This window comes from Carassius auratus, chromosome 4 (assembly GCF_003368295.1).
Source record: "Carassius auratus strain Wakin chromosome 4, ASM336829v1, whole genome shotgun sequence".
NCBI classification, from domain to species: Eukaryota; Metazoa; Chordata; class Actinopteri; order Cypriniformes; family Cyprinidae; genus Carassius; species Carassius auratus.
Genome location: NC_039246.1, coordinates 10,663,089 through 10,677,939, shown reverse-complemented (window position 1 = coordinate 10,677,939; position 14,851 = coordinate 10,663,089). Strand labels below are relative to the sequence as shown.

At 35.9% G+C, this 14,851-nt stretch overlaps 1 pseudogene; it reads right to left on the bottom strand.

Moving 5' to 3' along the window:
- LOC113067985 (ras association domain-containing protein 1-like) overlaps window positions 1-14,851 on the bottom strand; it is a 35,832-nt pseudogene that overhangs the window by 19,853 nt on the left and 1,128 nt on the right.

The window sequence follows — 14,851 nt, the reverse complement described above, 5'->3', positions numbered from 1 at the left end:
GTTTCACTGAGGTTTTATCATATTATGTTTCCAAACAATTTTCCTTTTATACATGTATATTTTGTATTTTACAGTGCGTCCCTGATGATAACAGCCCACCCAGTCAAGAGAAAAATGTCTGATTCCAAAGACTGAAATCCAAGCAACATCTGCAGTAGATCAAGGACTGGGTAACTACGCCCCACAAACTGAGGCTTTCAAGAAGTTTGTGGAAGGGCAGTGCTTAATTTAAACCCAAGAACATGGAAAAGACCTAAAAATACCATGTCAGTAAAGAAACGGCCAAATCATGCAAACCACAGGCATCAGTGATAGGTCAGTACTATGTCAAACCAACACAATCTCACTGCAAATCATAGCTTTTTTACCTTTTGTTGTAATTCTAAATCTATGAGAATAGGAGATTTCACACTACAAAATAAATAAATAAATAAATAAAAAATAAGGAAACAGAAGAAAAATATTGGAATCCATGTGATTAACGATTGACAGCAATTTAGAATCCACCCAGCTTTAGGATGTGTTTACATGCAAACTTTTTTGTCTAAAAATTGAACATTTTATGCATTTTTTTTAATTTATACAAAAAGGCATTTTGACATGAACATGCAAACTTTTGAAAATGATACAATAATTTTTTCTGTGTAAACAACAAAGATGCAAAACTGAAAATGGTGACGTCATTCACGTGCATATTACATGTTTATTCCATACGAATGCGTACAGTGTGTGCACAAATGTGTAGCGTTTCTTTTACAGGTGACATCAAAATCTACTGGCATGGCATGCATTTTACACCACTTACTTATTTTTGCGGGTATAATTTTGACAATATAGTAGTCTTCATGTCTTCAAAAACGTGATGGATATATTCATTAATGTAATCATTATTGTGTAAACACACCCTTAAAGGACTTGCACGTTGAAAAAAGCAGACGACAAAATAACGTAATGTTACAAGCTGCTGGTGTGGACACTAAAGGTTATAGTGATCTTTATAGTTATAGTCCTTGGTGTGAACGGGCCTTAAACTGTGCAAGTTCATACGAGCGCATTTGTAGGTTTTAGTACAACCTGTTTTCAATAGTTCACTTTAGGGGTAGAGATTTATGCTTACTTTTTTTTCATACGAATAACATTGTACCATTTTGGTTGTTGGTGTGAACGGGGCCTTACATTTTATAAGTGTGTACAATCCCATGTGTAATGTTTTCATACAATCTGTTTACCATGTTTAGTTTTAGAGGTGGAGTATCATGCTTACTTTTTTTCCTAAAAATCATACGTTTTCATACAAATCAGAAATTGTCGTATTGTCGAAATCGTTATATTTTGTCATGAGATCAGTTTGAATTAACATTAGTTCTCACACAAAAATGACAATGGTTCTAAAATTCTAAATTATTTTGAAATACATTTTATTTGCTGATGCAGCACAAACTACTTAAAATACATAACAAATGGAAGTGGAAGCAACTTCCATAAATCAGTGTTTCCAAGGAGCATGTGAAAATGTCTCAGTCTGCAAGGAAACTCATTCCCAAGCCCACTTCTCTCTGCTACAGAACAATGGGGTCTGGCAGGAGGGACACAGGGGTGACCTGTGACTGCAACCTGTAGCTTTTCCGGCTGTGGGCCGTAACCTTCATTACACATTACCCACATTCTTATGCTGAGGGGCATGGCTCATGTTCCCAGCACACAGGCTCTGATTATGTGCCACTATTTACATGAGGGCGTGTGGAATGTCTCGTAAGTCAACTTTTAACAATTTCTTATACATAAAGAAAGAGTTTTCTGTGTAGATGTGTAGATGTGTAGATGACCTCAGGAAGTACACACCTTACTACAGTCATTAATGATCTCATCTGGGAGTGTGTGGTTTAGGAGGTCAGAGCGTAAAGCCATTTCAGTCCTCTAATTGTCCTAAATTATAAGGCTAAACCTGTAATGACAAATTGCTACATGTATAGTGTTTGCTCTTTAATTATACTTTAAGAGACCATTGAATCAAGGTGACTTAAGCATTACTTTGCAAAGATGACTATAGCTTTGAAAATTCATTCTGTTTTTGGCTCAAACTTTTACAGAACTTCATCTAACACAAAAAGCACAAGTGATATAATAAATATTTTTATCCTCAGGCACTTTAATCTGTTTTTACCAAGTTATTTATGTAACTAATACTGTAAAGCAATGAGAGCCCCCAAAGGCACAGTAACTCTACAGTGCATGACAAAAGACACATGACTCCAATAAACACCCAAAAGGAGCATTATGCATAAGGGTGTAGCATTTAAAAGTGTTAGTTTCCCTCTTCTCAGATACTCAAGAAGTTATTATTTTGGGAAAATCAAGATATAAGAGGTGAACTCAAAAAGGCAAGAATCTGAGGGAAGCTGAAACAGACAGTGACCTCAGCTTCTCAGAGATCCAACCCGAGATCAGGGTTTTCTACACAAACAATCAGTGTTCACTATCCCTAGATGGAAATCATAGTCTTTTCTCCAGCCAAACCTCACATATCCAGACAGTAAAGAAAGACTAAATAGAATGTAATTTAGTACCAGAATCCACACAAAGGAGGCCCACAGCTCACGGTTTGACTCCAGGACAGGTTCTGTCTTGTCTTGTGGTGGGTTTCAGAAGGTCACTTGAAGTTTTAAAGGCTCTTTGTATGTCGGTCTGGTATCTACAGTACAGACAGGCATAAATGTCTACGTTATCCCAGAATCTTTTGAATTCAGCAGTCCAAACCCCCAGGAAAGCATCTACTTTGGTTAAAATTGACTTATCTAAACATAAACATTGGGCTGAGGTGGACCTGACCTCTATAAACAACAGCTTGATTCAACTCTCTAGACTGAAGATACAATGGCTCTATGATTGAAAGAAAAGTGAGGAAGTGAGGGAAAGGATGAAGATAAGGCCTAATGAATTGTGAGAACAAATCTGACCCGCATAGTGCCTTTAACTTTATTATTTTGACATTTTAAATCCTGTTTCACAGATTCAAATTATACATCTAATATAAAATTTTGGCTTATCCAAATTTTGGAGTCAGAACAATCCATTAAAAGTTTTAAGGAACAGGTTGGTTATCAGTCCAAAATGTTTGGAAATACCTCGATATGCAATCCGACCCATTGCTGAGCTTTCCACTTTTACATCCAGCTGATCCTGTCGGCTATTCCAGTCCTTCTGAATGTGGTGATGGCTGGGTGCAATTAGCAAGCACTCACTCACATGCAGACAGGCTGGGTGCGCTTTTCCATGGAAAGGTACTTTATTACTGTTTGATATAGAAGTAGCCACAGCAACCGCACTCTGGTATTCTGTCAAAGGGCACTCCATGGTTTCATTTACAAACATAGGCTAGTTTAATTAAAAACACTCTTTAGGACTTGAGAACTTATAGAATTTTGCATTTATGCACTGTGATTAAGTAGCAATGTTTGCAAACCGTTGGAAAACAGTAGTACGTTCCAGAAAAGGTTTACTGGATACCTCTAACTTAGCAATGAAGATCTTAAGAAAGAGAAGGGATTAGCTCTTAAACCAGACATTTTCTAATCTCAGACCTGAGGGAAAACACCTACAGTACAGTACCTGCTTATTCTGCTAAGAGGGTTTGTCTTCTTTAAAGTTGTGTAATGGTCACAGATTGTGGTCTTCAATTAGGTCAATGCCCTTACCTACATAGTAGGGTATTTATAGGTTCCTTTAGGTCATCATGTGATAGTTAAAAGCCAAAGTGAATTCTTCTAGCATTCCAATCCAGCCAAGAACATATTTTCCCAAGCTGCATTATTGGACCAATAGTTGTCAAATTCTTCTAGCAATCTCCTTCTAAGCAAATGTGATTCTACGGCTACACAATAACTTGAGGTTCAATAAAAAAAATAACTCATTACATTTTACAGGCCTAACTGAATTTTAACACTCAAAGATCAGCTGGACTTTCTGAGCAATCTAACAGCAGATCTACCAAAGAGAACAAGCAAAAAGAAACCAGAACATGTTGTGCACTGATACTTCAGGATTATCAAATGACAGCAATTCTGAATCAACATAAAAACTGCCCAAATTTTCAGATCACATAATAATTGATGAAATACTATATTCATTGTTTCTGCTTATATGAATATGTGACATCAACTGCCCAGCTAACAGGGAAGGTTTTCAAAACTTTTGCTGTAAAGTTTTCTCAAAGTTGGTCAAACATTCTTCAAGTAACGTTAACAGAACATGTCTTCAGTTCTCGAAAAAACTGAATCTAATGTTCTCAAAATGTTAGAACAAAAATATTCACAGTTTTTTTCCGCCAAATCATTTTATTTAGATGTAACATTTAGTAAGTGTTATTTATTATTATGATTTTATTATGATTTTATTCATAGAACATTCAAAACTAACCAAGTAAAATGTTATAAAAACTTTTTAAAAATGGAATGTTTTGAACATTCGTTTAACATTCAGAAACAACGTTTTCATAACTTAATAATAACATTAGCTAAACTCTGACTTTCCGGTGAAGCTTATTTGATACAATGTGAAAAGGGTTTTCAAATAAATGTGAATTGTTTTGGACTGAACACGCATTTCTACATAATGACATGTGGTCCTGTAGAATAGCATGTTTAACCTAGTCAAACATCATGTTATCTGTGACATCTGACACCAGTTGCAGACATAAACTCTAGATCAAATGTGACGCACAGCCAAATCAAATCAGTCTAAGTGAATCAGCCAGCTCTTCACATGATCTACTACTGTACTGCAGACAAATATCTGAGAGTAATCGTAGTCTTACATGAACTAAAATCTGTGCTAAATCTATAATAATCAGAGACTAGATTGCGTAACATGTATCTTCATATCTGTTAGTAGGAGTCACATGGGCGTGTGGTTAGTGTGGTGGAGTTAAAGCTTCACCACCCAAAGAGTTCCCAGCATTCAGTTCTCGCCTGCCAACAAACTGCTGCCTCACGAGAAAAATGGATGACCCACATTATTATGAAACATACTTGTGCTGAATCTGAACTTTAACATGCTTTTCTTTGGAAGAACCAAACTAAAAAATAAAATAAAAATTGAGCTGCTGCAGAAATTAAGTATAAGTTCTTGTCCTTGATGGTCCCTCCTGCTGGCTTACAGTAATCATGAGTTTACACTTATAGACTGGTGCTTATTAATTATTATTATTGTGGTCAATGCACCTGTGAGTCTGTGTTTGTATCTGTGCTTGAATCTGATGTGATGTGTGTGTGAACATAAACAGATGTGTGTGTGTGTGTGTGTGTGTGTGTGTGTGTACTGGCTTGGTTACGCCGCAGGCATCCTGTAACTGTTTCCTGGCGGGAAACTCTTTCTTTCCTACATCTGTCTGTTTGTTCATTTTTGTTTGGATCATATATACACCTCTGTTTCTTTCCCAGTCTCTGCACACAATATTGCCGACCTAACAGTACAGTCATAACACAGCAGTGTTTTCAAAAGTAAAACACATTTACACCAAAGATAAAAAAACATTTTTGTCTGTAAAACATTAATCACTCTTAAATTGTTCACAGACATAAACAAGTTTATAATAAAATCTTTCATAAAAAAAACAACAACTTGATGTTATGTCTTAATGTTTTGATGTACTTCTCCCCCAGTATTTTGTCAGTGGTTTGTTTCTGCATTGTTGAGTGGGTGTTACATGTAGACGCCCAGCCCTCCCTCAACAGTCAGCGGTTTGTATGACCTTGTCTGGCCCTGAGTAACGTGGCTGACTCAACTAACTGTCCTCAGTGGGAGGAGGGCTTCTGGAATGTAGGGGCTATATGAAGAGTCAAACAGACGCATGCTAAAATGAACGTTAGACTGAAACAGACAGCTGCTTTCTCACTGTCCTGTGAGAATGTACACACCCATGTTTAATCCCAAATTACTAACGAACCAACTTCAGATCTCACACACGATACAGCGTCTTCGAACGGTCACTACGTGCTGAACATCCATAAGACAAATAAACAAACCACATAACATGAATAGTAGCAACAGAATAGTAGCAAACCACATAACTTGAATAGTAGCAACAGTTGGCATTCACATACATATTTCTTTGGTATATGTAAAAAAAAATGTGACTAAACTTGGTTACATGAACACGATTGCAGCATAACTACAGTTAAACTAAAGGACAGCTGAGATTTTTTGCAAAGCTTATCATGACTTATATGAATCACAGCTTTGCTATGTGGGTCAATGTCACCAAGAAACGTGAGTCATATTTTACCTCCAAAATTAAAAGGGTAATAAGCTATAGTTATATTTTGCACAAAGAAAAAACTTTTTTAGGTCTATTAAGTGTATTTTGATGACAATTAAGCACATTATCCTGTCAAATTTCCACTACTATAATGCAGAAACCTTTCATATTTATGTAAATTGTGTTGGCTTACATTTTTTATTACATTTAAATTATATTATTGTGTTATATTATTTTATAAATGTAATTACATTTAATTTTAAATATTATTTAAATCAGAAAAGATTAGAAATACTACCATGCATCTTCAGTTTTTCACCACTATACAGTAATGAGAATTATTTTACTTTACATTAGGCTACTAATAATTTGGTGCAATGAATAAGACCAGTTATCATAAAAATAATATCACACTCCAAAAAAACTTGAAATGTAAAAAAAAATATTATTATATATATTGTTTTTGGATTATGGAGTGCATTTGCTTTGAAATGTTGACGTTCTTGACAGTTTTCATTAAATTCACCCATTTATAAATAATTTGAATCGGTTTTGTATTTTAACCAATCACAATACAGTTAGGCTCTGTAGCCACAGTAACGCAGCAATTTACATATTCCAGTATCTCTTCCTGCTCCGGACTAAACTGACAGATCTAGATTTATTGAATAGTACACATACCACACTAACCTGTCTGCTGACCCCGCTGGGTCACAGACACACATTCACAGAGCTCGTCTTTCATTCATACTGCACAGTTTACAGAGCATCGGGGTGAGAGTCTTCACAGCACAGATGCATGAGAACAAATCTGGACCAGAGGAATTCTGCTGAAGAGTAATACACTGCTATTGTTATTTCCATGCCAAGTGCAATAGGACTGATCGTGTGAGTTTAAACTCATATGGTGCTAAATAACAGTGCATAAATTACTATTATTATTATCATATTTTCTCTTTAGCTAAATCACACCATTGCATCTAAATAGAAACAAAAGAAAAGCAATAATTACTTAGAGCAAGCTATGATCAAAACACCCTTCAAACTTCACCACAACGGCCGTACTAAAGGACTATTAATCAGTTATCTGCCCAGAAAGATTAAAATAACATGCACAAGACCAAGAATTAATATAAAATTGCTCAAGCTACATTTATAGCAATATTGAAACTACTGTATAGGTTGTTTATTTGCGACTGATCTCCCCCTTGTGGTCACACCTAACCATCACTATCAGACTGTGATTGTTGTCATTCAGGGAAAGTTTAAAGGGTTAGTTACCCAAAAATGAAAATTCAGTCATCATTTACTCACCCTCATATAGTTCCAAACCTTTCTTATGTTGAACATAAAATAAGATATTTTGAAGATCGCTGGTAATCAAACAGTTGGTTGTTGCCATTGACTTTCATAGCATTTTTTTCCTTCTATGGAAGTTCATTTTTGGGTGAACTATCCCTTTCACTTCTGTAGTTCAGGTGATATTGAATTGAATGTGTATGTAAACCTGAATGCAGACACAAATTAACTCTGTACTCACGCTGTGTGACGACTGATTGTTGTTAAGATGGTCCTGAACAAGAGGACTGTGCTGGCAGCCATTAATGGCCCCGTTCTGATGACAGTCTAGCGCCACCTGGTCACGGCACTGAGCATGACACGTGTATTTACAACCTGCAAGAGAGAAAACAAGAACAGGCAGCTGTGTTAATGTGCTAAATAATAAGTTAATAACACACAATATGATTCAGAATATTTTTTAGGGTGTTTCTTTGTAATTGCTATAGTCTTCTAGGGCATTTCTAAGGTATTTGGAGTGGTTTTATCATATCCTTTCACCCACAAGGGAAATAAATGGTGTGCTTAGTAATAGCACAACTCTCTTAAACAAACTGCATCATATTAGTTCTGGTCTGTAGGAGATTTAATGAAATACGGTGGTTTCCGGCAGGCTAAATGGAAAGCAAAATATTGGTTTGCAAATAAGATGGCGCACATGCAAAATCTTAACGTAGAAAAGCTTAGACGTGTTTTAGGAAAGTGTAAGAAAGCTCCATGCACATTTAGACAGTATAAAACTGACAGTCGTTCGAACATTAAATCCAATGCATTGTTAAAATCATCTCTATTTCTATGTATTTTGCATTCATTCATTTTATGTATTCCATATGAAACATGCTTTCTGATGCTGATGATTGCACTAGATGGAAAATGAATGAACATGGATAGACAATAAGCTGTGCATCCTCTGCTTTCCAGTCCTCAGCAGTGTTCACAGAAACATGACACACATACACTTGTCTGTTCATCCAATGTAGATTACATGAGGCATTTCACACAAGTCCATCATCACCCTTACCTGAAGATTGATGTTTGACTTGCTGGGTAATTTTACTGTATAGTTTACAGAATGCTGCTCCCATCACACTCAAGCATATGAGTGATGACACTTTCTGTCTCAGACGCTTAACTCACGACATCCCATCAGAAACAAAGCTCAACCTCTGCAGTTCACTCTCAGAACAGAAGGACAAACTCATCTGCCTCTCGCCCATGCAATCTCCACGGAAGCTCATTTGTGAGTAACTCTCTCTCTCTCTCTCTCTCTCTCATTGTGCTGAGTCGGGCGATTTGACTGTCAAATGATGAAGCTCAGGTCACATACATGACAGGAAGTGTGAAAAGCACTTTGTGTTTAAATGTGCATTTTATCATCACCTAGATACTTTTACACCCATAACCTTCAGAGTTATTAGACTATTATTGTTCTCAAATTAGTTTGTGTCACAACAACTGGTGCCATTCTATGGAAGCCAGGTCTGCCACTTAATAAAAAAATAAAAGAATTTTCTCAGAATTGCAATTCTGTCCATAAAGTCCAGTTCTGAGGAAAAAAGACTGACTGTATTTCTCAGAATTAAGTACTTTTTAAAACACAACTGCTCCATATGGATCCAGGGGGTTAATAAAGGTCTTCTGAGGTGAAGTGATGCATACGTTTAAGAAAAATATGCATATTTAAAACTTTCTAAACCATAACCTCTAGTTTGGCGTACGTTTTGATTTAATAAAGTCTTTAAGAGGCTTGCTTCTCTGCATTTTATAAACCCAAATTACAAATAAGATCTTGTTAATATCTTAAATATTTCTGCTAGACATCAGTGCGATTGAATGGAGAGTACATGGTCCCCATTAAACTCACAAACAACTCTTTCTTAGAGTTTAAGAAAGGTCTCAGAAATCTCAAACTGTGCTCTCATTAGAAAAGTACACAATCAGACATCAGAGATCTCTAACACTTGTTAAGTATGTGAGCTATGTGAGTACACACTGTACTGTATGTCAACACTTATCACTTATCTCATATACATCTTTGTATATTTCACCTTAAGAATTTTAGACATCTAAGACAAAGTTGATGCTTAAATGTAACGTGCCAGAGATGACATTGACTCGAATAAAATATTCCTCTGGGGAACAGGAGGAACGCTGCTCTTTTAAAAGATCAGCAGAGAGCAGAATGACACAGAGGATGGGCAATGATAGGATGTGATGAAAGTGGATCTTTTATACCGGGGCATGATGGGTAATGGTTGCTTAAAGTGCCGTTCTTTGCACAGAGCTGCGGTCTTGACCGTGTAGGAACTGAGATAATGTATGCCCACACACACACACACACACACACACACACACAATCTGTTCAGGTCTCTGGGGCGGGTGGGAAGTGCAGGCCTGTCTCTTCCTTAATTGCACTTCCTGTAATGAGGGATCAAAACCTGCCCGAGGAGCAAACTTTACACACACACACACACACACAAAGAGTCCCGAATTTAGACTGTGGTGTGACAGTGCAATATTTGGAGCTCTGTTTCTAAAACTTTGCATGTTGACAGAGAACAAGTCATTCAAGTTTTTAAACTCTTCCCGAACACAAACACATTACTGACAGCTCATATAACACTAATGCATCATTCCCACAGCAGCAGCGTCTCACTTTCTTAAATATTTACCACCCTCACACAGAATACTGTTAAGCTTCATTTAGGAGGAAAATCATTGCATTTGCTTTCACTAAAACTAGTTAAAGAGAAAAATAACATGCTTGTGCAAGAAAATATACACAGCATCCAAATCAACATACAAGTCATTCTAAATAATATGTGAGAATAATATAGTCATTATACCACAATGACAATAATTAGGACATAATTTGATGCCAATAGTGGCTTACTACATTAATAAAAATTTACTTTCGATTACCATTAAAGTACACTATCGTTTAAAATGTGGGGGTTGGTAATATATATATTTTTTTTTTTTCATTTTAAAGTCTCTTTTGCTCACTAAGGCTGCATTTATTTTATAAAAAATAAAGTTAAAAACAAGACAAATTAAGCAACTTATAGTCATTCACAGTTTATTGCTGTATCCCAGTTTGCATACTTTACTATGATGTTTATAAAACATTTGTAAACCCATCCTTCAGACTGAGAAAAATGACATTTATCTATGTCATCTGCTATCGTTTGACATTGCTTGATTTTGACAGTGCTGTCCTCGTCAAATATCTCTCTCATATCAGACTGCATTTATTTGATCACAAATGGAGAAGGAAACATATAATTGTGAATTGTTGTAATTTAAAATAATGTGAATTTAAAATTATATATTATTATTATATATTATAAAAATGTAATTTCTTCCTGAGCAGCAAAGCTGAGTTTTCATTCTAGAAATGATTTAATTCTGAGAAATCATTTTAATATGCTGTTTAAGAAACATTTCTTATTATAAATGTTGTGTCTTTACTGCCAATTTAATGCATCCTTGAAGAACAAAAGTATAAATTTTTTGTAAATTAAAAACTTTGGAGCAAGTGTATATTTTTAATAGTAAAGTACTGCATGCAAACTGGGATGCTGCCATGAACTGATTGACCTATGAGAACCAGGAAGAAGGAACACATGATGTGTAATTAACGAAAAATGCAGCTTCTGACGTCAGATACAGGAGTTTTTTTACTCTCGCTCTCCTTCATTTAACAGATGTGTGTGCTGGACAGGTGGAAGTGCTGTTCTTTAACAATTTTTTTTTTACATGTCCTCAAAAAAAACATTGCAAGTCAAACACAAGCAGCTTATGATGAATCATGAAACATTTGTGAAACCTTTTTATGTGTATGATAAAATATGTCCACCAGACTTACAAAATGACATTTATCGATGTTGCTAACTAATGCAATTTGACGTTGCTTGTTTTTTGACAGTGCTATTTCCTCGTCAAATATCTCTCTCATATCAGACTCCGAAAACAATAGAGTCAGTCTGTGGACACCTGCAAGTGACGACCAAACAAGTAGCCGAGCCTGTCCTTACTCAGCTGATCACAGATAACTCTTTTTCTGTCTGCGCTCATGGCAGAGCCACATTCTGTCGTCTCCGTGCCGAGATTAGATCAACACACCGCAGACAGGAGACACACAAACACACACACACAACCATCCATCCTAAACTCACAGCAACACCTGTCTGTGACAAAACATTAAGAAGACGCTCCATTCTTTTGCATGACTTTAGTTAATGGAAGGTAAACCGATGATCTGTTCGGCATGTTATCGTGAACCTCTTCCCACAGTGGTGTTGGCTTCAGTGGATGATTTTAGTGCTCGGTGGGAGTCTGTAGCTGTTGGCATTGTAATAATTAGCACTGCATTTGTCCCTGAAAAGCATGAGGTTTACATTACATCACCTGAGACACCACGGCACCCAGCAACACAACATACCACACACAGACAAGACCCTCACATAATCACTGTCTATAGATGATGACTGTTTAGTCAAACCTGTGAGCAACAGGCATCAGTGCTGAACAAAATGAGCACCATGTTAACTTATCCATTAGGATGTGCTGAATAACCGTCTCAGTTGCTCTGTCTTTCGTCCTTAATTTTCTCCTTTTTTAAGAGCAATCTCATACCGTAACACTAACAGCATTGCTCAACATCACCGTTTAGATTCAGTTTAATCCTATAAATCCAATTAAACATTGGAAATACATCTGATTTTAAAATTAAATCTTAGTCAAGTCTTAATGAACTAGATTTAAAGTATAAAAAAATAAAGAATACAATTATAAATATATATTTGGAAAGATATCTAGTTCTATTATGTGACATTATTACATTTGTAATTACTGTATTGATATAGTACTGTACTTAATATGATTTATACTGTATTTATTTATTTGCTAGCTTTGTTTTCATCATCATACTTTTTACTGCTCCTGTTTATTTATTTATTTATTTATCTTCATTTAAAATAAATACAATAGTTCAATAATATAATAAAATAATTTTATTTATTTGAATATATTATTTATTTATTTTATCTTATTTATTATTATTTTTTATTAATTTAATGCTTGTTCCCTAAACATTTCCAAAGACCCCCTGTGCACCACAGTTTGAAAACCCCTGCTATATGCAATGAAGACTAGTATAGTTTAAGTTTAGGATTATAAATTCCACTGGAGAGTACCTCCTGACTAATGCCAGTAAGCAACCCCATTGCAATGACCTAGCAACCACGTGCATCATATAGCATCATGGCAGTGATTTTTGCATATACAACCACTAACAATATGTTTAAGAAAATACAAAATTCTAGATTCATTAAATGACTATTAAATATTAATCCTCAATTTTCCATAGACTTTGTACTGCTGATAAAAAACTACTAACACAAAAAACACTAAAGAGATCTGGACCCACCGGATGACTTCCACAGCAGACTAACTTCCAGTCGCCCGGAGCGCCGCATGGCTTTTGGGAAGCGGTAGAGGATTCCAGTGAGTCTTCTCAAAGTTCTTGCAAAGGCTTTCCGGAGACCCATGACAGGAACAACATCGAGCCTCACTTCAATCCTTGAGCATTTACAGACTGAAATATCTTCTCTGCATCACAGTTTCTGCTAACTGCTTGTGGTCTCCTGTCATTGTGTGTGTGTGTGTGTGTTTGTGCAGTTGTTCTCTGGCCCCCTGGGTCCCCTTGTGACTGTGTCAGCTGGTTGAGGGGAAGCCCATTGTGATCCAATTGTGCTGTGACAAGACGGTGTGTCTTCTCTAGACACACTGTCACTGGCGTTACACAAACAGACAGATGGACGTTGGGGAGCCGACAGGTGGGTGTCAAATAGCAGCACACAATACAGTCTAACTAAGAGGGCCAAAGGAATGTGACCCACAAAGGTGGGAAAAAGATATCTTTATTCATTTTGCTACAGAATATCATTTGCAATGAAGTGAAGAGAAATACAGAGATGCTACAGTGGAAACCAGCTTATAGGCCGAAAACTCCTTTCACTGCATTAAAAAGTCATTAAGACCATTAGCAAACTCCATCATAACTGTTTAAAAAAAACACAAGATACAAGAGGGGGAAACTGTCAGAAACCATGTTTCATGCACACTTTACAATTTATAATATAAAAGCATGTATATTTACATGAATATGCTTCATTGCTTTTGGATATTCCTGTATACTGTACATGCAATCAGCATATTCTGCATAAACATGAGTGTTCTTTTTACCATTTTTCATAACACTTTTGTTTTGAATATATGCAAATGAACAGTGTATATTACTAAGGGATTTAGTTTTTGAAATTTTATTTTTTTTATTTTGTTATGTGATTTTGTCTTTTTTAATTTCTTTTTTATTTTAATTCTATTAGTAGTACTTTAACTTTATTTCTACATTTCACACACACACACACACACACACACACACACACACATATATATATATATATATATATGCATATATATGTGTGTGTGTGTGTGTGTGTGTGTACATATATACACATATATATATATATATATATATATATATGTGTGTGTGTGTGTGTGTGTGTGTGTGTGTGTGTGATTAAAAACATTAATATAAAATGTATTTTCAATAGCTTTACTTAACATTAAATTACTGATAAATCTCATACAACCAATATCCTTGCTGTCTTATTTATATTTCAATTGAAATATGACAGAGTTTGGTAATTAATCATGTGCATGTGCATGTAAACATGGTCACTGACCCACACCAGTCCACCCACATTACACAAACCTAAACAAATCCAACAACCACTGAACCACTGCAAGCAAACTCATTATCCACCGTAACATCATCAAAACAGACACTACTCTCTCTGTTAATGAATGGTTTCTCTGCCCACATATTCCAGGATCTCCAAGTGGACCCTTAAAATGTACTAATACTGAAATTATAGACTAGATCACATGAAAATTGGATGGCTTTCAGGCTGATCAGCCGAGTCAGTGACTTTCTCGCTCTCAATTACCTGATCACTCGAGTCGAGCAGCCAGAAGACTCAGTGAAAGTTACCTTTGTCCAGTTGTTCCATTTGAGTTAACTCTTGTGAATGGACAACTTCTGCACAAAGGCAGTTCTGACACGGAGAGACACTTTGAGGAGAATGAACTGGGGACTTTGGTAACATTCATATGAGTGTTTCTGAATTTAATAAAAAAAAAAAAAGTAATAACCTTGCATTTCACTTCCAGCAATAAGTATGATCGTGC